Source organism: Agelaius phoeniceus, chromosome 2, assembly GCF_051311805.1.
Source record: "Agelaius phoeniceus isolate bAgePho1 chromosome 2, bAgePho1.hap1, whole genome shotgun sequence".
In the NCBI taxonomy this organism is placed as follows: Eukaryota; Metazoa; Chordata; class Aves; order Passeriformes; family Icteridae; genus Agelaius; species Agelaius phoeniceus.
Window position 1 is genome coordinate 28839128 of NC_135266.1, and position 22478 is coordinate 28861605.

The 22478-nt window shown below is 41.4% G+C and overlaps 1 long non-coding RNA gene across 1 annotated transcript; it reads right to left on the reverse strand.

Moving 5' to 3' along the window:
* Positions 1 to 10311: 10311 nt before the first annotated feature.
* LOC143693455 (uncharacterized) lies at positions 10312 to 20233 on the reverse strand. Its single transcript, XR_013181150.1, has 3 exons — positions 20153 to 20233; positions 13485 to 13555; positions 10312 to 12840 (listed from the first exon to the last, which is right to left on the reverse strand). It is a non-coding gene; the product is annotated as an uncharacterized LOC143693455 (long non-coding RNA).
* Positions 20234 to 22478: the final 2245 nt, after the last annotated feature.

Genomic DNA, 22478 nt, shown 5'->3' on the forward strand with positions numbered 1-22478 from the left:
CAGGGTTCCCTTCCTAGACTAATGGATAGAAACATACATTTCTAGTTCACGAGTCATCTGATCTGGTTTGGATGATTACCTCAGGACAAGATGAATCACAAGGGAGAAGGGCTCATTTCTCTCTGCTGATAAGAAAAAATAGCTCAGATGGTGACATCTCTTTTATAGATGCCTACGTTTAGGTGACAGGAATTGCAGCCTCTGAAAGATCAAGAATTAGTGCCTGGCATTCATTCCATAAAATCTCAAGGACTATCCACTTTTCTGAGACCATTTAGACATTTGACCATTGTTGCTGGAGGTCTGTCAAAGATTTTCTGTTAGGGCAAGGATTTGTTTTCTCTATATTACTCCTAACAGGACAAAAGTTAACCTAGTAAAAGAAAAACTTCCAGGAAAAAAAAGGTTATTAGTGCTGTGGTTCATCTATTGTTTTGTGATTGTAAAGGAAATCTCAGAGCTTAAATGCTATAATGAAAACTTTCAAAAAGATTGCACCAATAAAAACCGCAAAAAAATTAATTTCTGTAGCCTTATTCCCAAAAATCTAGGTATACATCTCAAATCACTAGTGCAGAAGAAAGTATTACAATTTTTCCTTGCTCAGCCTTAAAGATTGTCATTCTGATGTAATTTTTCTCTGGGGTTCTGCAAATTGCTGCTACTTACTTTAAAAATCAAGTTAAGATCTTGTAGCTTTTGTGGAAAATGTGGGATAAAAATATTGATGGGAGGTCCTGTCTCAGCTGCAGAGTGCCTGGGAATTTTGAATGTGACACTGTAATTCCTCTCATCTCACCTTTTAGAATCATTGAATCTTAGAATCATTTAGGTTGGAAAAGAACCTTCATTATCATCAAGTCCAACAGTTAACATGGGCCAAGTTCAGCCCTAAACCATGTCCCTAAATGCCACATCTATATCTCTTTTAAAAATCTCCAGAGATGGTGATGCAGCCACTTTCCCAGGCAGCCTGTTTCAATGTCTGACTGCCCTTTTGGTGAAAAAATTTTTCCTAATACCTAAATCTCCTCTTGGTGTAATTTCAGGTAATTTTCTGGTGTTCTATCATTTGTTACTTGGGAGGGGAGACTGATCCTCACCTGGCTACAGCCTCCTTTCAGGTGGCTATAGAAAGGTCAGCCCTGAACCTCCTTTTCTCCAGGTTAAACACCCTCATCTCCTTCAGCTGCTCCTCATGGGATTTGTGCTCCAGAACCTTAATAATCTCCACTATCTTTCTCTGGACTCACTCGCTTGACTCCAGCACCTCAATCACCTCTAGTGAGGGGCCCAAAACTGAATGCAGGATTTGAGGTGTGGCCTCATCAGTGCTGAGTACAGGGGGACAATCACTGCCCTGGTCCAGCTGCCACATTACATGTCTGATACAGGCCAGGATGCCATTGGCCTTCTTGTTCAGCAGCTGTGGACTAGCACCCCCAGGTCTTTTTCTGCCTGGTAGCATTCCAGTCACTCTTCTCTGAGCCTGTAGCATTGCCTGGGATTGTTGTGACCCAAGTGCAGGACTTGGCCTTGTTAACCCTCATACAACTGGCCCTGGCCCATCAATCTGGCTCCTCCAGCTCCTTCTGCAGAGCCTTCCTGTCTTCCAGCAGATCAACATTCCTACCCAGCTTGGTGTCATCTGTGAACTTACTGAGGGAGCACTCGTTCCCCTCATCCAGGTCATCAATAGGTACTGAGCAGAACTGGCCCCAGTACTGAGCTCCAGGAAATACCACTGGCACCTGACATCAAGCTGAATTTGACTCAATCGACCACCCACTCTCTGGGCCCCGCCATCCAGCCAGTTTTTTACCCAAAGAACAGAGCACCTGTCCAAGACATGAGCTGCCAGTTTCTCCAGGAGAATTCTGTGGGAGACAGTGTCAAAGGTTTTAGCAAACTTCAAGCAGACAATATTCACAGTCTGTCACCTGCTAATGGGTTGCCTTGTCAAAGAAGCAGATCAGGTTGGTGCAGCAGGACCTGCCTTTGACAAACCCATGTTTGTGCTGGCTGGGCCTGATCCCCTGGCTGTTCTGTACCTCTGCATGACAGCACTCAAGATGATCTGCTCCATGACCTTCCCCAGCACTGAGGGGAGGCTGACAGGCCTCTAGTCACCCAGATCCTCCTTCCAGCCCTTCTTCTTGTAGATGGACAGCATATTTGCCAACTCCAAACACCTGGAATCTCCCTGGTTAGGCAGGACTGCTGATAAATGAGGGAGACTGTCTCAGTCAGCATTTCCACCAGCTCCCTAAGTATCCATGTATGGATCTCATCTGGTCCCATAGGTTTGCATGTGTGTAAGTGGTGTATCAGGACCTTTCACCTTGGATTATGGGAGTTCTTCTCTCTGTCACTGTCTTCCAGCTCAGGGGGTTGGTTGCAAACCAACCAGAACAATTGGTTTTGCTATTAAAGACTGAAGTGAAGAAGGCATTGGGCATCTCAGCCTTTTCCTTATTTTTTGTCACTATGTTTCTCTCTCCATTCAGCAGAACATGGAGATTCTCCTTAGCCCTCCTTGTGTTGCTGATGTATTTATAGACATATTTTTTATTGTCCTTTATGGCAGTAGCCAGATTAAATTCTAGTTGGGCTTTGGCCCTTCTGAATTTTCTCCCTGCATAACTTCATGACATCTTTGCAATCCTCCTGAGCTGCCTGCTGCTTCTTCCAAAGGCTGTAAACACTCCTCTCCTTTTTTTCCAGAATTCCAGCCAAACCACTCTGTTCAATCAGGCCAGTTTTCTTGCCTGCCAGCTTGTCTTTTGGCATCTGGGGGCAGGGTCTCTGGTGCCTTAAGATTTTTTTCTTGAAGAATGTCCAGCCTTCCTGGACTCCTTATCCCCTCAGAACTGCCTCCCAAGGGACTCCCTCAACCATCTCCTAAAGAGGCCAAAGTCTGCCACTCCAGAAGTCCAAGGCAGCATTTCTGCTGGCCTCCCTCCTTACTTCTCCAGGAAGGTAAAATTAACTCATTTGTTGTCACCTGCAAACTGACTGAGGGTGCCTTCCTTTGCTTTGCCCAAGATGGCCTCCAGCTGTCACATCACCCCCGAGTCCTTCTCTGTTCATGAACAGCAGGTCCAACAGGGCACCTTCCCCAGCTGGGTCCCTCACATGCTATGTCAGGATGTTAAGAACTTCCACACACTCCAGGAACCTCCTGGACAGTTTCCTCTCTGCTGTGTTGTAATTCCAGGAGATGTCTAGTAAGTTGAAGTCTCCTGCCAGAACAAGGGCCAGAAATCATGAGACAGCTCCCAGCTGCTTATTCAGTATTTTATCTGCCTCTTCATCCTGGTTTAAAACAGACTCCCACTAGGATATATGCCCTGTTGGCCTTTCCCCTGATTCTTAACCACAAACATTCAACTCTGTCATCACCATCATTAGCTCCAGACAATCAAACCATTCCCGAACACACAGGGCTAGTCCACCACATCTTCCTTACCTATCTGTTCTGAACAGTTTATAGCCATCCAGCAATTCAGATGTGTGAGTCATTCACCATGTCTCCATGAGGACAACCATGTCATGGTTTTCCTGCTGTTCAATGGTTTCTAGCTCCTCCTGTTTGTTGCCCATGCTGTGTGCATGGGTGTAAATGCACTTCATTTGGGCTATTGTTCCTGTTACTTTTGTGAGGAGGAAGCCCTAATTCTTACATGACCATTCTCAGGCATTTCTGTTGTTTCTAATACATCAATATCCCTCGTGTCTTAGCTGCCACATGGATCTCCATCCCCTACCTCCACTGAGATGGCAAACCAAAGGACATCTCTAGTGCATCTAGTGCACACTCCCTCAAACATCAGGGTGCCATCCTAGGCTTATCTCTAGAGGGCCTGGTTTTATTCCTTTATAAGAGCTAAGCCTCTGGGAGATAGTCACTTGCCTAGCTGGGACCAGGTACCTGTGGTGTTACTCAAGTATTAACTGCATATTAGTCACCCGTTAACAGAAAGGTTAAACCAGAACTGCATGACCAGCCAGCACTAAGAGATACAGAGGGTGTGAGCCAAACAACACCATTTTCAAAACTCTTCTGCTCTTTGAACACATGCATGCAGAGAAACACTGCTCCTCAGTTGCCATGCATCACTGGGGAAGGACTCTGAGAGCACACACCAAACCTTGTAGCCCTGCAAAGCACATGCCTCAGGGAGAGTCCTAATTCAGCTTACTGTAATGTACCACAGTTTATTGTCACCATTCAGATCACAACATTTAGATTTATGGCTCTCAGTAATGTCTGCAACAGGTGCAAAACTGGGAGCAGGTAACAAAGAGATCTCTAAGAGCATATTGTGAGGAAGTCAGTCCTAGGAAAAACATTATTGCTAAATATGAAGCTTTACTGTATATTCAAGGATACCTAAAACTTATCTCTGATTCTGAAAACATATTGGGATTAAAATAACATAGAGCTAAATTAATACTATTCATTCATACTAAATTAATACTATTAATACTAATAATCATCATAATATGAACAGGCACAAATACCTCTGTTCTAAATTTATTCATCTGCCTTTGAATAGACTCATGGGTCCTTATTAAATCAAATGTATTATGTTTTCTCATCAATTTTGCATCTCATTTTTGCCCATTTGTTCTTTTTAAGAAAAATTCTGGCATTTTGAATCATGTAGTTCACTATATTGTTAAAAATGCTTATACATTGCCTGTGATATATCTACTGATAATGGATGACACGCAGACATTAGATAAGAAACCTATTTTCATTCTTTGTATAAAGAAATCACTGTACAAAGTATTTTTAACAGGCATTGTCTGGTTTTAAACAGATCTTAAGATGAGTCTTCATTAAAAATACTTTAGCAATTAAAGACCCTACTATGTTGAGAAGAACTTAGCTAATATTGAAAAGATGGTAAAATTGAAGTTTCAGTCCCATACATAGCCCTAACTGTTATTCTCAACTCCAATGAGCCTGTTCCTCAAAAATTCCTCAGGATGAGCTCTCCTTGGCTAACCAATTGAACACATCTTCCAAATGACACGTGCCTAGCACAAAATGCCATTTCCTTCAATTTAAATAAAGGGTTCCAGGCTACTTTTTATCAGACAAATATGGCATACTAGCTGAGCGCATGGTTTTCTCCATTTCTCCATGATGCTTGTTGACAGCACAACCCTTTACCTGCCTTGGCTGTTGCATAGATTTCATGAGCCCCTCTTCCAACATACTTGCATTCAACTCATTTCTGTTGAATCCTTTTAAGTATCCTCTTCCCCTTCTCCCCCCATCCATTTCCTATAATATATTAAATATATATACTCTGAGCCTGTGAACTCTGATAATGTGCCTTGGTTAGTCATGCAGGTTAAATGAAGTATGGATAGAAGGTAAGTGGAAGGTAATAGGATGGAAATAATGTCGTTTTGGAGGATCTCAATTTCCAGACATCAAACCTGTGTTTCAGTCTCTAATCCCCTGAAAACAAAAGGTCGTGGATGTACACAAATGTTATATTACTGCTTAAGACAAATATATCAGGAAGACATATTACTGCTAAATACTTTATTCATTTATTTAATAGATAAAACAATTCAACTGTTTCTCTAGTCTGAAAAAGCCATACAATGCATCCCATCTGATCCTGATTTATTGGTATTCATCTTCCCCAATATGTGTGGAGTCCTTTTGGCAGGGGCTGGCATTCTCTCATCTGTTGTATCCTGATGCACATCTGCTCAGAAGTGTCACATGTAGGTCAGGCACAGCCAGAGCCACAGACAAATAGTACAAAGGCAGATGGTTACCAACTGCACTATGGGCAAGATGTTGGCTAAACAAGGTAATCACTTGCTTTGCTCTCAAATATATTCCCCATTTCAATAAAGATGTTTCCACTTGAAAGATGGTGGCAAACTCCTGATAAAGATTTCTCTATGGCATGCTGCAACTTATAATTGCCAACAACCTTTGTTATTTGCCAGAGCTTTAGCAGCATCCTATAGTTTAGTTATAAATTGTTCACATATCACTCTTCAGAGAGGTCATAAAGGGGGCCATTTTTGGAAAAGAAGGACAGGAAGGAATCCTTCCATCCTGATCCCTAGTGTAAATGTTAAACCCATCACTGACACCTAATCCAAAATGAATAACTTATTCTAGCACTAGCGCTGCTGGAGTTCATCTCTCTGTTACTTCCCATGTTTTATTATCTTGACAGTTTTTTCTTCATGGCAACATGATAGTTTACCTCAAAATGCTGAATCATGCTTTTAAATGCAGAAGCAGAGTTCTTTAAATCAGTCAATAACCTGAATATGAAGGTTGTTTTATATCAATTAGGAAGCTGCTTGAGGTTTTGGTATTTTGGGATTGATTTCCAGTGGCTATGTGATATGTTTAACAATATTAATGATGAACTGATAATTATAGCTTGGGCTATTGTGTGATGTCTAAAATGTGATGGGTGTTTACTCTGTAAACCTTGAGAACAATTCTGTATCAACTAGTGATTATTTAGCTTCATGAAAGACTACTACAATTAAATCATCAATTATATGTGAAGATTAATGCTAGTTTCATGGTCATTGTCCTTTTTTCCAGTCATCTGTATTGAGTGTATAAACTGGTGGAAAAGAATTTTCCCTAGCCCTTCTAAAAAGAGCTTCAGTTGTGTTGACATGCAATGAAATGTGCTATTGAAATTATATTTCAGATTAATATTTACAGGCATTTCTGTTCTGTACACATACATTGATTGGGTTCATCTGCACTGTGCAGGCATGCACATTTCTTGTTGGCTAGTGGTGATAGTAATTATAATAGCAATGCTTATACTGCCCTTCTGTGTGAGGCGTGTTGGTATCTCTGGGAGAAAAGTGCCATAGAAGTTGGTACTGTATTGTTACATCATATAGGCTACTCTGCTCTGTGATGTAGTAACATTCTAGAACAACAATGTTGTCAAAACTGTTGCTATATGATGCTATTACAACAATAACTATCCCTCAATAATTTTTTTAAAAATTGGCTTAGATACTTTGAATTTTTTTACACTTTCTTTTGTTTGAATGGGCAGAACCTGAAGTGTACATACAAGTCAGGATTATATGAGAAGAAAACATTAGATTATACCATTATTTATGTGTTCATTTATTTTCCCATTCTGAGTGTGAATGATTGGACTCAATCCTTACATTTTCAGATTTCAAAGCCATGTAATGACAAGAGGCACAGCTCAGCCAAAATTCCTATTTACTTCACTGCCATTTTGCCTCTGTAACATCTGTGGGATCTGTGCCCCATACCAATTCCAGTTCCTTTGATGTAATAAGTATTATCTGCCATTTTTGCACCATTACTGAGTGCCAGGAGATGTGCTATTTAGTTGTCATGATCAGGACTACATCTAACTGTGTTGTTCAAGAAAAGCTACCCTCCTACTTTGCATCGGTACACAGCTACCCCTACATAAAAAATCCCTTAACAAAAATATCTTATTCAGTGGAGTACCCCAAACTGGTAAACACTAGTTGAAGAGATTCCTATCTGCTTTGTGAGTGCTGCTGTTAGCTGCCAGGATTTGTAAATACAGCAAATGGTATTTTTAATATGTTTCAATCACATTGTGAAATCAGTTATTTTGTGAAATGGCTGTTTTATAATATGACTGTGACATCTACGATATTGGAGTCTCTCAAGAGGAGACAAACTGACAGGATACATACCGAGAAAACTGAAAGGTCTGTGTACAGCTCCAGATTTGCTGAAGAACTAAAATGATCAAAAAACTATTCATACTCCCTTTCTTTTGGCAGCTTATTCACAATGATGGCACACCCAATATGTAAAGTTGTTGCAGTTGAGATGGACACAACACTACACTCCGCAGTTCATGCAGCGAATTTTATTGAGTGTAGCTCATCTTCATAGGGTTTTCAAAATACCCATGCAGTTGATCCTGACTGGCTAAATTTGGTTACCACCCAGCTCACTGGCCAATAGCTGCCTGTGTCCATGCTTGTCAGGGATTGCTAGTGTTGTTTGAACTTAAATCTCCCATCTTCTCAATGCCTTCCTCACAGGGATATTTACTTCTTTTCCCTGCTGGCATGGACTGGTCGAGTTGTAATGAGGGCTATCTATGACTGTGAGGCCTCCAGGTCAGCTGTTAGCCACCACATAAAGTCAAATGGCTTCTGCTTAATGAGCTCAGAGACAGACGGGAAAAGCATTGATGTCATTGAAGTCTACAGGATTTTGGCGTTTGATTTCAATGGGTGAGAAATCAGTGAGTGATTTCTAAGGGGCATAGAGGACCACAAGCTACAGGGGACTGCAAACTACACTTGGGATGATTGGATGTTGCATGCGCGGTTATGGAACAGAGCATGGAGAACTCCAGTGACATGCAGGAAACCTTGCAATGTAAGAACAAAGAAGAATGCAGTACATAACTTAGGGAAAGTGCGCAGAAATTATTCAATTTCCACATACCTAATGGGAAGTACTATTTTTTTTCACTGTACTTTTGTACAAATGGCTGTATGTTCTCCGTGCAGCAGAGGCACAAAGAAAATTGCATGCTAGGTGCATGTGTATGCCTCTAAGATCCTGACAAACCAGCTGTCCAGATTGGGCCCCTTGTTGGAAGGTGCCACCAGGTTCACTCAGCTGTTAAGTACTAGGATGTCATCCTGACACAGCACCAAGGTGTGGTCGAAGACACTCCTGTCTCCACACATTTACATGCAGATTTTACTTGGGACTCAGAAGGATATTCTGGGAAGAATAGACCCCATTTACAATTTTCTCCAAGGACATTAAGAGAGGAGCTGGCTTTCTATGCTTGGTCTGTGGTCTGAGGGTGTGTTAACTGGGGACAGCACACTCTGCATCAAACCTGCTGTGGAAAAGTTGGAATGGAGTAACAGTTCACTAAATTGTCAGTGCCTCTCCTTCTAGATGCAAGCAAGTAGATTAACAGCTGTGCTAGTGCAGTGCTTTGAAATCTACAGATTAAATTTAGTGCCTAAAGTCATGTGCAGTGCTAAATACTTTTATTGTCTTCTGAAATTAGAAACACCTTTGAAACAATTTCAAACCCTTCTCCTGCATAGTCAAATAAAGGAAATTAATCTTGGCCACAATTAACTTTCTACCCTCATTTCTCAACCTGCTCCATCTGCTACTTCATCTGACCTGTTCCTACACTTCACTGATCAAATGCAGTTGCAAGCTTATCCATCATCTTACAGCATAATGAAGTGTAAACCTTTTCTGAATCAACCTGTCATGTGAGCCATAATTTGGAGTTCAAAAGATTGCATCCAAGACCATTTTAAGCTTTAATCACAACCATGCTGAATGATGGACTACTTTCCATTAGCAAATGTGACTCCCCTTTGCTGCTCAACATTCTCAATGAGTCCAGAAATTCTATAGTTTTAATAAACATTTGGAACTGATCAAAAATAATAAAAAATGCAATCAACAACTACAAAAAACCACCCCACAACAAAAACAAATCATTTCTCTTAAATGTCCTTGTTCAATAGCTTAATGTCTAGATTCCTATTTGAGGTGACTACAAGAGAAAATATGATAGCAAAATTATCTCAGAGACCTGAAAGCACATGCTGGAAGCAAAGGCACAAAACTAAATATGATTATATATGGTGTACGGCCTGTATCCTTCAGTTTTGCCTCATATCATCTGTTGTTACATAAAGACTAGTTCAAAACAGCCTGCAAAAAAGCAATCATACACCATTTCATGCATAAGACTGAAGTAATCAAGCAGCAATATAGCACTGATACACTAAAGCCAAAACCTGACATCATTGGTTTTCAATACTGTTGTCAGATAATATTAATAGTAACTGAATCCAGCCTCTGGTTCTCAGGAAGGAAAAACAATCTTTCTCCACTAGTCCTCATATCCACAATATGTAATATTAAATTCAGAATGGCCCAGCTGTTAAATGCCTTACAAAGAGGAAGGAGCAGGGAGAACCTTGAGGAACACAGGGAAGCTAGAGAAGAACAAACAAAATCAGTGTTCTACCAACTCACAAAGGTGAAGAGCAACGAGGATCAAAGCAATTCAACAGCCTCGCTCATCACTAAACCAGGTTAATTAAGACTAGATATTTATCACTATTTTAATAAGGGATTAGAGAGGCAGGCTGCACTTTCAAAGAACAGTGTAAACAACATTTAGATAAGTGGAATCATTCAAATTGGTAACACCCAGTGAAATACACACTGGCAAACTTGCAGATCTTGCTGGAGCAATTTGGGTTTCTCTATCAGTTGTCTTCAAGAGGTTATGGGATGCCTTAGAGAAGGGTAAAGTGGCAACATGGCATACATTTTTAGAAGGTGGAGAACAGTCTGAGGAGCTAGAGCTCAAGGAATGTAACCTCAGTGTGTGGAACAAGTTATGGAGCAAACTTATTAAGCAAACACCACTGAAGCACCCAAAGAATAATGTAGTGATTGAAACCCAGCAAACCTGAGTTATTGAGAAGAATCATGTCAAACCAATCTCCAAAGTAATCTTCTTGTCAGATCTGCCTGCCCTGTATGGCTGCCCTGAGGGCACCACTGTAGGTCAGACACTGCAGTTCAGACAACAAATTCACCTGGCCACTCATTGTCCACTTAGCCAAGAGGTTTCCAGCTTCCACCCACTGTAACAGCAGATTAGATATCTGGCTCGTGGGTGGACATGTCCACTGAAGGAAAAACATGCTTAGAGTTGGTTTTGGTTTTGTCAAACATAGATGTGTCAGTAGGGGTTTACCATAGATTTTGTTAAGAGATTGTAAAATAGAACTGAAAAACATTTTTTTCTGCCATTCATAGATGACAGATAAATGAGAAGGGATGCAAGTACTTTGGAGGACAGGGATAACATTTTAAATTATTTTGACAAGTTGCAGAAGGGATCCAAGGTCTGCAGAGTGTTCAGTAAAAAGAAATTCAAAAAGCTTCCGTTAGTCATAAGATGTGAATATAGAAATGCACAATGAAGAACTAACAGTAAGTCACCATTAGAGTGGAAAATAATTCAGCAATTGCTGTGATTCACAAGCTAAAAATGTGTGTGTGATGGTGCTGCAGAAAAGACAACTCCCATTCTTGGATTCACTGGCAGGAATGTCATGTGCAAGACACCAGAAGTATTTAACATTCTCTGATCCATAAGGATAAGTTTCCTGCTAGAGTGTTACTCTATCCAGGGCTGATAACCACACTTTAAAGAAAGACATAAAAAGCTGCAGAGAGAGTGAGGGAGAAAAATAAGTATGACAGGAGAGCTACAAAATAAATTGGAGAATTTTGCTGTGTTTACTGTGGGGAAGACCCAGGGGGTAGGGGAGAGGGGCGGACAGGAGCCCATACAAGCCCTCCAGTTTATCAGGTTATAATGAGAGGGAGGGAGATCAAACTTCCTCTGTCTGCTGAGGGCAGTACACACTATAATTGGCTTCATTTCTATCAGTGAGATGTATTTAAATCCTGGAGCCTTTTATGAGAGATTTTTGGTAACAGATTTGACAAAAAGGGATGGTTAATACAGCATCAAAGCAACAGAATGTGGATCCACAGCTTTTCTGTGGGAAGGTGAAATGGCAAAACTGCCTCAGAAACCATTGCTTAGTCCAACATCCCCCTACTACAGGGAAACAGGAAGAAACCTTGAGGAGTTGAGGAAGTGGATGACAAGTGGTTGAGAAGATCTTGAATGGTCTGGGCAGCGGAGGAGTAGCCCTGGCTTGGTGGCCTTTGTCTGCAGGAGACAGGCATTTCCCACAGCCCACTGATATCCCACCTGGAACTCACTTGAGACTTGAAGGCTTGTGTTTCTGTGGCTGTTGATTGAATACAATATGTAAATGGCCTGTTCATTTTTTCTCTAGCTGCAAAGGTGGAGTGATGGTGGTTTTATTATAGCACAAGTGTTCTTCAGTAAGGTAGTTAATGAGCTGTCAAGACTTCTGTAATAAACTTCTCGGTCAGAGTTGTAAGTGATAACTCACTGAAAATGAAGCTTACTTTTAGTCATTGCTCAGAAATTTCCTTTACCAATTTTGAGAAATAAAAACCTCCTCTTTTTCAAGAGTCCTATCTCTCAGTAAAAACAAACTGTGAGACATTCCTAGAGCAACAGGGCAGGGTTCTTTTAATATAAATGTAATTTCTCATTTTTGCTTATAGTGGAAATACATGTGCTGTAGAGTTGCAAAACAGTGGAGGAAATTGAGAAATTCTGCCTCATCAGTACCATTACTTCTGCCTCATGCCATTTCTCTTTCCTCATGTGTGCTCTTCCTGAGAAGACAACTAACCCTGGCCACCAGTAACTGAGAGCACACAGAGCTCCAGAAGAGGCATTATGGTGTTTTACAGCAGAGCAGAATTGCTTGTCTTGACATTTTCTGATTTAAAAAATGTCAATTTTTATTTGCCAGCCCTGATCTTTCCTTCCAACATACATTACTCAGAGCTGTGCTCAAAGGGGCCGGGAGAAGAGATGAAGGTATTTGTTGTAAATAATTTGTCTGAAAGCACATTTCCTTTTGCAAATGATGTGCACACTGTTTACAATCCATGACTTTTATAACTGTTTAAAGTTTTACAGCTTGGATATACGTCAGCTGATTTTCTTCCTAAGCTTTCTGCTGCCTTTCCAATTTTCATGTCTTATGGCTGGTTAGAGAAATCACGTGCTTGTATTTCTTGTCCACAAGCTGATCCAGGCTTTATGGTCAGGAAAATTCCTTCTCCCAGCTTCTGATTATGCTCAGATGCTTTCTAGTATTCCTGAAATGCGTCTGCAAATGAGAAAAGATCATTTTGAGGGAAGCTGCAAGTGCCTTTTTTGAATATTCACACAGGTTTGAAAAGGGATTTTAGATTCTACGTACCTCTTGCAAAACACTGAAAGTTTCCTGCATTAGTGTTCATGAATCAGCAAATACAAAAGGGCAAAATATTCCAACAAATCTGTGTTACACCCAGCAGTGTGAGACAGTGCCCCTCCACCTGTCTGTCTCCCACTCCCGTGTTGGAACACCGATGGCTGCACTGCTAACCTGGGCATCTTCCCTCACAGTTGATGGGAATCCTTATGGTTACCGCCTGCATTTTACTTAGCAAGACTATAGGAATACTTCTGCTGGCTCTCCCACTTCCTTCCCTCCCGGAGAGTGACTGAGGGTGTTTTGCTTATGACCTCTGGTGGTAAAAAGGAGACTCTGCAACTCCTTTATCTGCAACAAAAACAATTGTGAAAAAATCAGGTAGCCTTGTTTCCTATCAAGAATTAGGCTGTGGCTTAGCTGGGCACGGTTTCTTATCAAGCACTAAATTTTCCTTAAGTACATCCTTGCATGATATTGAGTCAATTGAATGAATGTTGTCACACAAACTGTGTCATTGGCAGAGACACGATGGGGGACACGGGACCTGTGCTTACCTGTTTCTCCAGTGCTTGCTCTCCAGGAGTGTCCTTGCTCCTTGAGGCTTCATTTTATGGTATCTCCTTCTCTAAGGTAGTGTACAAAAACAAATATGCACTTTCTTTAGCACTTGTATGCTTGTAAAAAAATGCTTGTAAAATTAAATTTCTTTCTCACTTCTCAAGCACTTTACACCAGATAGATTGTGAGCCTGTTTGCACCCATACAAATCTAAAGGCAGGGCAGGTTCCAGACAGAGTTTGGTTAACCAATCTGCAGAACCGCAGTCAAGTGTGTACATACAAACTGTGCATTAGCTAACTATATATAAATATTAACTACATATTACTGAGGGGGATGTTGTGGAAAATGGAAATCAAATAACATACAGACATTTGCATAAGAAAGGCAGTGCTGGATACAGGTCAAGATATCTGAAACCTAATCTTGTCTTCAGACAGCTGGCAGCTCAAAGCAGCTACCAAACCATTTTCCTCCTCTATACCAACCCTAGCTGTTGCCCCCATCACCTGCTTATGCTATGGAGGTGGATCCTCACGTGTCTGTTGTCCAGTGGATTAAGCCTCAAGCACTACTTGAGGGAAAAAAGAAGGACAGCTTTTCTCCAGCAGCTCAAGCTGCCACCTCTTTGAGGATCAGTTATCCAAAATTTCACATCAGTGAAGTTGCTCACTGACTGAGAAAGCAACAAAGTAGGTCTCTATCTCCCTTCCAGCCCTTAAATGGCATGGGAAAACTCAGGTTTTTTTGCTAGAATCAAACAAGCCTCTCCTAAATCACAAGCAAAAATTAGCTGCCATTTCCCAGACACCCAGCAGCACAGCAAAATCCTTTCTCTGCAAAGTTTGACATGGAAGGATAAGTACTAATGACACTGAAGGAAAGGGATGAACTGCAGGAGTGAGCATTTCCCCTGCAGAGGCCTGCAAAGAAATTGGGTCACTGCAGTGAGCCTGACAGCAGGGCTTCACCCTGCCAAAGCATGTCTGCCTACTTTTAGCCCTGTGTACGTGTAGATCCTGCTAGTCTGTCCTTAGTTTTAAGCCCATTGACTTCACTGGGACCTTTCCTTCAGTTAAATCTCTTCATTTCTATGAGCTAGGTCAGCAAAAACAGCTATTTGCAAAGGCCATTTGAAGCTCTCCATGTGTATTAATGAGGCTAGATGTTTTTGAAGTAGCCTTTTCAGAAGTTACTTTACAAATCTGTATCTCACATAATCTGTGTTCTGAGAAAGGCAACATCGCTTTTTAGTGAAATGAGGTATCAATGTGTCTGTTCCTGTGGCAGTCACAGGAAGAAACAGACTTTCTTCTTTGAAAAGTCAGGAATATACAATTTATTATAAGCTAAGCAATTAAGTTGCATTTGGGAAGAGTTTCGTAACAGATAGCCGACAAAGTCCTCCCAACAAATGGATATAAAGTCTCCATCATGTCTCAGACATTTCACTGAAGACATTCCAATTCAGAAGTCACTTTGGCAGCATGTTGAAACACCCATGTCCCAGCTTCAGCACCTTTTCACCAGGTGCTGTGAAATGAGAGAAGGGGATCTTCATGCCAGACTCATGCCAGACCACTACATCCCACCTCATGTCTTACTTGGAAGTGCCTGTCTCTGGCCATCCTGTGATCACAAAGAAAGGTGAGGATTGGGATGAGATGTTTACCAGGCTCTTCAGTTATGTGCATGAAGTTTCGGAGCATGGATCCAGACTGATTGTTCTACAGTGGCTGCAGAGGGGGAGACATCCTGGAGGGCTCAGAAATGAGCTCTGTTAAGTGTGGTGTGGTGGGGAGGGGTGGTAGAGGATTTGACAATTTGCCCAAGGGCACATAGACTGTCTGGGTGACAGCCAGGGATGAGTGTTTGGCTCCACTGCCCTTGTCCTTGCTCACTCAGAGAGGTGTGAAACAGGCAGCTGTGATCTGACAGCTCTTTTCAGAAGTGTCAGTGAGAAAGGAGGATGAAAAAAGCCATCAGAAGAGCAGAGATGTCAAACCAAATGCCCATCTTTCCCCTGGTCAGAACTTCCAAAGCCAAGATATTCACTGTAGAGGAAGTTCACTGTGTTTGTGTTAGACCTCTGAAACCTTCTACAGCATCATCACCCCACTAGAGCTTGGTGTCAGGAGATTCACAAGCTTTGTATGTTTAAAGTACCTGTAATGAGATGGAAGGTAGCTCCTACTTCCTCCTGGGTACACACCACAGCATCCTACAAGGTGCAGGAGCAGAATTGGTCACCTCAGCTTCACAGGTACATTGCTCAGCAGCCCAAGGGTGTTATAACACCAAAAGAAGCCCTATAGAATGTCCCCTATGCAACCGCGGCCATATGGTTTTGAAGAGGAGTTTCAAAAGCTCCACCCAAACATGAACAATATAGAGAAATAAAAATGCAGGAAATCTTTTGTGGGAACTCAGCACATCACTGCGGATGTCCAGAGTTGCCGAGAGAACCCTTGGGGGGTCTCGGAAATTCTGGAATGTTGCCAAGAGTGTTTGGTGGCTTGATTTTGATCCATCCACAGAAGTGACAGCAGTTTGAGGACATGAGAATCACTTTAGAGTGAAGGGTGTAAAAGGGACACATTTGTAGGGTGAAATATAAACTTTAAGGTTTTTTGGTACAGGGGGGTTATGGAGACAAGATGGAGGGATCAGGGCATGTCTCGTCCTTCTTCTTTCTTCTTCTTGTCCTCCATCTCCTGTGATGATGTTGGCACTTGGGGATTGGTTTATGGTGAAGGTGCACTTGCTAACATGGGTGAAAAGTATTGGAAAATAAAAGTAAATATCATGTACGTAGATTTTAGTATAAAAAGACATGACCGCCCCATGGGTGGTCAGAGTGCCCTTGGCTGCCTTGCAGGTCAGACCTCTGTTGGGCAGACAGAAAATTTTGTAGATAAGAAACAATAAACAATCTGAAGATCGAAAAGCTGAAGAGTCCAGACTCGTCCTTTGCATCGCGTGCCACCCAAGAACCACCCTACCCGTGTCTGGGCAGAGACAGACAGCCGGACCAGACAATCTTTTAATATTGCTGAATTCAGATTTGACACCTGAAAATACTTTTTAGGCGTGAGAAAGGGAGGAGTGGAAAAATAGCTCATTTTCCATCTTTATGTGCAATATGGGAGACATGGGAAAATTCTCAGACTCAGAGACCATCAGCAGGTGTTAGGTATTCACCAGACAGCAAGAGGAAAGGAGCCAATTTTAGCAAGGAACAGCTGACACCCCTGTGCCAGGCTGCAGGCCATGAGCAGGGAGACAGGCAGCAAGCTAAATTAGAAAACAAACTAAGCAGCCAATAAATGTACACAGGCCACGCCACAGCCCTCACAAGCCTAACACCAGCTCAGCACAGGAAGTACAAAAAGGGCACAAGGGAGACAAGGGATAAAAGACAAGGGCAAGGAAGAGAAGGGGGAGAGAAGCATGCCTCTCCCAGCAGAAAGCAGCTTTCCTCTTCTGTGTATGCTTTCGCTATCTTAATGCACAGAGCTTGCGGCCAGTCGATTAGATCGCTCTCTCCCCCTTGCCATTTGTATGTCACTTCCCTGCTTATCTTGGATCTTCCCCAGGGCAGGGAGTATATCTTCATGTGCACAGCCTAACTACACTGCAATGCAGAGGTTAAGAAAAATACGAAAGCGCTCACAGAAAGAAAACAACATAGAAAGACTTTTTTGGTGAACGGTAGAATAAAGTAAATGATAGTGTCTGAACTTGTTACATTTAACTGCACAAACATATTGAAAGTCTGCTGCCCTCTGTGCCTTTATTATTCCCATGCACCTATCCCCCTAACCTCACTTACCCTGCACAGCTAAGTATGGTGCCCTTTTACTGGAAATAAGCCCTGTCCCTGTCAGTGTTGAGAAGATCACTGTAATGCTTGCTGTAGGGGAAAAAGAGAGGAAAATCAGTGCCTGATGTGCTAGCAGACAGTAAAACTCAAGGGTCATAGGAAGCCACAAATCTGCCAGAGATGATTAATTCAGTAGAGAAGGCAGAAGTCTAAAGTTTTTCTGTTTTCTTTATACTGTCAAATTTCTTTTTACTTGATACAAGGGACAATAACAGATTAGGAGTGATGTCTGGAAGTCTGGAAGGAGAGGTCCCAGGGCACAGGAGACACTGGGATGCTGAGCTGTCGCAGGGCAGCTTGCCAGCAGTCAGGACCTATTTGAGTATGGGTGACACACACCTGCCTGACATGTTAAAACTCTGTCCCATCTGTGACATGACATGTTAGGTGGTGTAAGATGTGGCAGCCTTTGCCTGATCAGACAGGGTCCATTTATGGTGCTGCCTCCTCATCTCCAAATTCATGGCTTTACCTCTGTCTTTGGAACAGCTGAGAGATGAGTTGTGTGAGACCTGATTGTATGAGCGAGAGTGGACAATTACTCTAAATGTAAGAAAAGCTTCAAGAAGCAAATCTTAAGAATCACACAGTCCATGGGATTTCTTAGCAGCAGCAGCAGCAGCAGCAGCAGCATTATTTGTTAAGAAGAAAGAACCTAGACATTTGGACCAAAGTTATTTCTTAGCTCTTTCTCCCTTTCTAAGAATGGATTAGCCTCCATCACACTGCACACAAAACTGATGCCCTCTCATTTTCCAAACCTATCTTTTCTCCATTTCACAGCTTAAAAAATACATGTATCCCCCTTTTACTATCAAGCCCCTATGTAGCTCTGTCCTTGATCTTTTGATCTTCTCTTCCTATCACTTTATCCTGATAATGCCCTTAGCATCCTTTCACTCTCCATTTCCCATTCTCATTCTGCTGCCCTCCCTTTTGCAGCTCTCCATGCATGAAATGACCTCCAGAGAAAGGTTTTTACATTCTCATCCTTTCCTGTCAAAAAGCTCACATCTGTCATGCACCTGACAAGTAGGGCAGTAATATGATACCAATAATATGCTAGATCTTCAAGATAATCATGATGGACACATCTGTGTATCTGTATGGATATGTATATATATGTGTGTGTGTGTGTATCTATACATATATGCATACATATATGCATATATATGTAGATATACATTCCTGTATATGAATGCAGGAGACCTGTCAAGAGCTTGTAACCAAATACACATGGGACATTCTTCTTCTTCCTCATTCTCTTTTCTTTACCTCAGGGTTTACATTGCTTCTTCATTTTCTCAGTGAACTCTTTTAAATAGGGACTCTATTTCCCTCACCAGAGAGTACTTAAAAGGGAACTAATAACAGACAAAAAAAGCAAAGGAGAGTTCCAAGATTTACAATTTCTGCAATATGCCATCCTGCAATTGTTAGGCTCATGAACTTTTTCTATATTCCTTCTCCTTTCCAAAATCCCATGTGTGGTCATGTCCAGGCATGCTGGGGTGGTCCTTTCACATCCTAACCTCTGAATTCCATCTAGGTGCTGTCTAGAGCACTGTCTGTCGACTGACCTAATCTGTTCAGGGAAAACACTGATAAGATGCACAGACATATGGAGGAACAGTGCTCAAACTTATGGTCTGGCCCTGCTTAATTTACTTGTGCAAACATGCTCATATTACATCAATTCCCGAGCAAATGCTTTTTCTTGTCCTTGCTTTTGCTGGACAAGCTCTCACAGCATTCAGCTGTGCAAAGAGACTGAGAGCTTCCCATCCCACTGTGTCCAGCAGAACCTGCAGAAAGTGCTGTGCTGAGAAGACTTGTGGAACACGAAATTCTGCAGGACACTGCTTGTACCTTGTCCAAATGGACTAAGAAGGCATTCTCAAGTGCATGAGGCCAAGGTCCCAAAACCAGCCAATAGAAGCATCCTTTGAAGATTCTGTCTGATACACACCATTTGTCATCCCATGACTTGAATGCATACTACCACAAACAGAGACAGAGGCATGTGGTCAGAATGGTGTTTGTAATTCAATTCAAAAGTAGATGAAGTGATGGTACACATTCTCCTGCCCCTTCTTCCCCACATTCTTTCCTAAGCCTAGGTACTGGTCTGCCACTGCCTTGGGCAAAAGAGCTGCCAGAATTGAGGCACTCAGAGCTGTCTTACAATTTTGCTTTTGAGTGTGTGCAAACATGGTCACAACAGTACTTTATAATAGACAATCAGATTGCAAAGAAATTTTGGCATGCTGAAATATACACTGCCAGAACAAGCTTCCGGACTCTGGGTGTGCATTGGGTAGGAAAATGATTAGCTGAGAAGTGACCTCTGATGAAGTGTATCAAGACCATGGATCTAAACCTCCTTGAATCTTTGCCTGTGAACTGTTGTGCGTGGGCTGGTTCTGGTGCCTCATTTCTCCTGACTGTAACTGACAAATTCACTGATCTTCAAAGCAGGAGAAACTGCTGTGACTGACAAGTTTGACCTCTTCTACTCTGCCCACCACAGAGTTTCACCATAAAAAACATGCCCAGGAGGTAATTCTGTAATTGCTATTAGTGGTTATCCATGCAAGGCAGATCTGGTGTGTCATTTCTTGCACAAAGTTTCATCTGGGATGGGAAGAATTTGGCACTTTGTGGCTCGGTAATTTTGAGGTTAAATACCTTTCCTGAGTGCTAAAAATAAGCACACGTGCATTTATCTTTGATTTCCCAAAGAGTGCCTGTAAGCTTTTCCCCTGGGAAGGAAAGACATACCTGTGATACCAAGTGCCTGACACATCCTTAGCAGGGATCAGCTGGAGCTCACCACAGTGTTGCATTCACACATTTCCCTCTGTTGGAAAAAAACAAGTGGAGAAAGTAGGGTTATTGGATTCCAGGGCAAAAATGAGAGCACATGATTTTGAGACTCTACAAGACTTTCTTACCAAGACAAACCTATAGCAACTTTGGCTTGTGAATTACATTGCAATGTAATCAAGGAGGCTGAAATAGTGGGGATTTTGGAAGACTACCCTGTACAAATTATGTATCTTGATGAAACAAATCTGGCCCATGCCTTGTGGCTCCTCAGAAGGGAAGCCCAGGAGTCTGAGCTCAAAGGTTCCCCTGTGACTGGGGAACAGAAAGTAGGACCAAGTCACACACTGCCTCTGCTCTGCAGTTTGGATGCAACTCTTCCTATAATTTTCAGTTCATTCATTTATTACTTACCATGATTGATTTCTGTGGTTATTTTTTCAGTGATGCATCAATAACTGAATATAATCCAGCTATTTGTCTGCTCTATAGGCTAATACATAGGAAAAGTCTTTACTGTTATGAAAGCTTAATAGACATAGAGCACTGTTTATTAAAGTGGGGAGAAAATTAATGTCAGATTGGATGTGGAATTTGTGGGGGGAAAAAGACTGAACTCTCCATTTGTGAAAACTGAAATCCTAAAATTGGTATTACTCATTTCATCTGAATAACTAAGCAGTAATGACCATGGCATAGGCTACTGCAGGCAATTAATGATCAGCTCTCAGGGTTGATGGCCTGTGAGGAAGTTAAGGGACATTAACCTCTGCTGGCTATTAGTCATTCAGATATTGCCAACTGCTGACTCTATTGCAGATGCCTTCCATTTTTAAAATATAGACCTTAAAATTTACACTAAAACATCCACATTGTAATGACTGTAACTGAAACAGACATCTCCGCAAAAATGGCAAAAAATAAGGTCAGTGCTGTGATTGCCCAAAGACCTCTTGAGGATGTCTTGGCTTCTTTTTGAGTCTGGATGGTCAATTAAAGAAGGTGAGGAGACACTTCCACATTCTTCCAGCTCTCCTGGATTCAGGGGCATCCCCTCTCTGGGAACTGATTATTCACATCCACCAACAATATGTGTTCTAAGAGGAAACAAGGAGGGGGGTAGTGTGTGTTTTCCTTTACTTGTGCATGAGTTTCAGCCCTCTGGGAAGGGAAGAAAGAAATATTAGAAGAATGGAAAATACTTGGGGGGTTTTTATATATGTGTGTATATATATACACACACACACACATACACAAAAATGAAAGAATGGATCTGATACCAAAAAAACAAAAGTGTTTAAATATTTTTTTTTGTAAAGAGGCCTTACAAGGTATATTTATTTTGGCCTTTCTTTGATTGAGAAATAATTAACAGAAAACACCTGATCTTCCTGTCATTCAATATTTTGCAGCCTGCTTTATGATGCAGTTAAATAGTTTTGCCCCCAGTACCATTTCAAACTGCAAGCCCAGATGTTAGACACGACTTTTTAGCATAAACAAGCATAAAAGGCCACAAATCCCCCAGATCTTCAACAATGAGTCTGAAATAGGTAAAGGGTAAACAGTGAGAAGAAGGAATCATAATAATTATTTGTTTTATTTAAATGGCAGAATTTATTAATTTTACTTTTTGCTCTTGTTTGTCCTGTGGTAAGGAGAGATATTGGTCTTGTTTTATAATGATGTTATATTATCCACCAAGTCACATTTATTGTTGGTGTAATTTTGATTCAGACAAAACCAGGTTAATTCACGTGAGATTGCTTTATTGCTGATCCCACTGGAACTCTTAAAGAAAAAAACACTCTAAACAGAATCAGGAGAATTGTTGGGAAATGCAGCTAAACAGCATTTACCACTTCTATGGAAGATGGAATACTTATATGCTGAAGAATTTGTTTATTCTGTTATATATTACTATATCCTCAGGCCCAGAATATAATTGCTTTTTCCTTGTAAAGAAGCGAAAAACTGATGCCATTTGACTTAGCATATTTTCACAAGAGTGATGACAAATTGAAAACACACCTTTTGCTGTAGCCTGTGTTTTAAAGCTGCATCCAGATTTCACTCCATTTACAGCTGGCCTATTCAGCTGTAAATTCATCGTCTACTGACAGGTTCTTCTGTAATAGTGCCTGGCTTCTTTTTCTTTTTTTTTTCCTTTGATTGATGTTTTTCATTGTCATCAGAAAAGAAAAGCAGGAAAAAGAAAAGAAAAGAAGAGAAAAGAAAAGAAAAGAAAAGAAAAGAAAAGAAAAGAAAAGAAAAGAAAAGA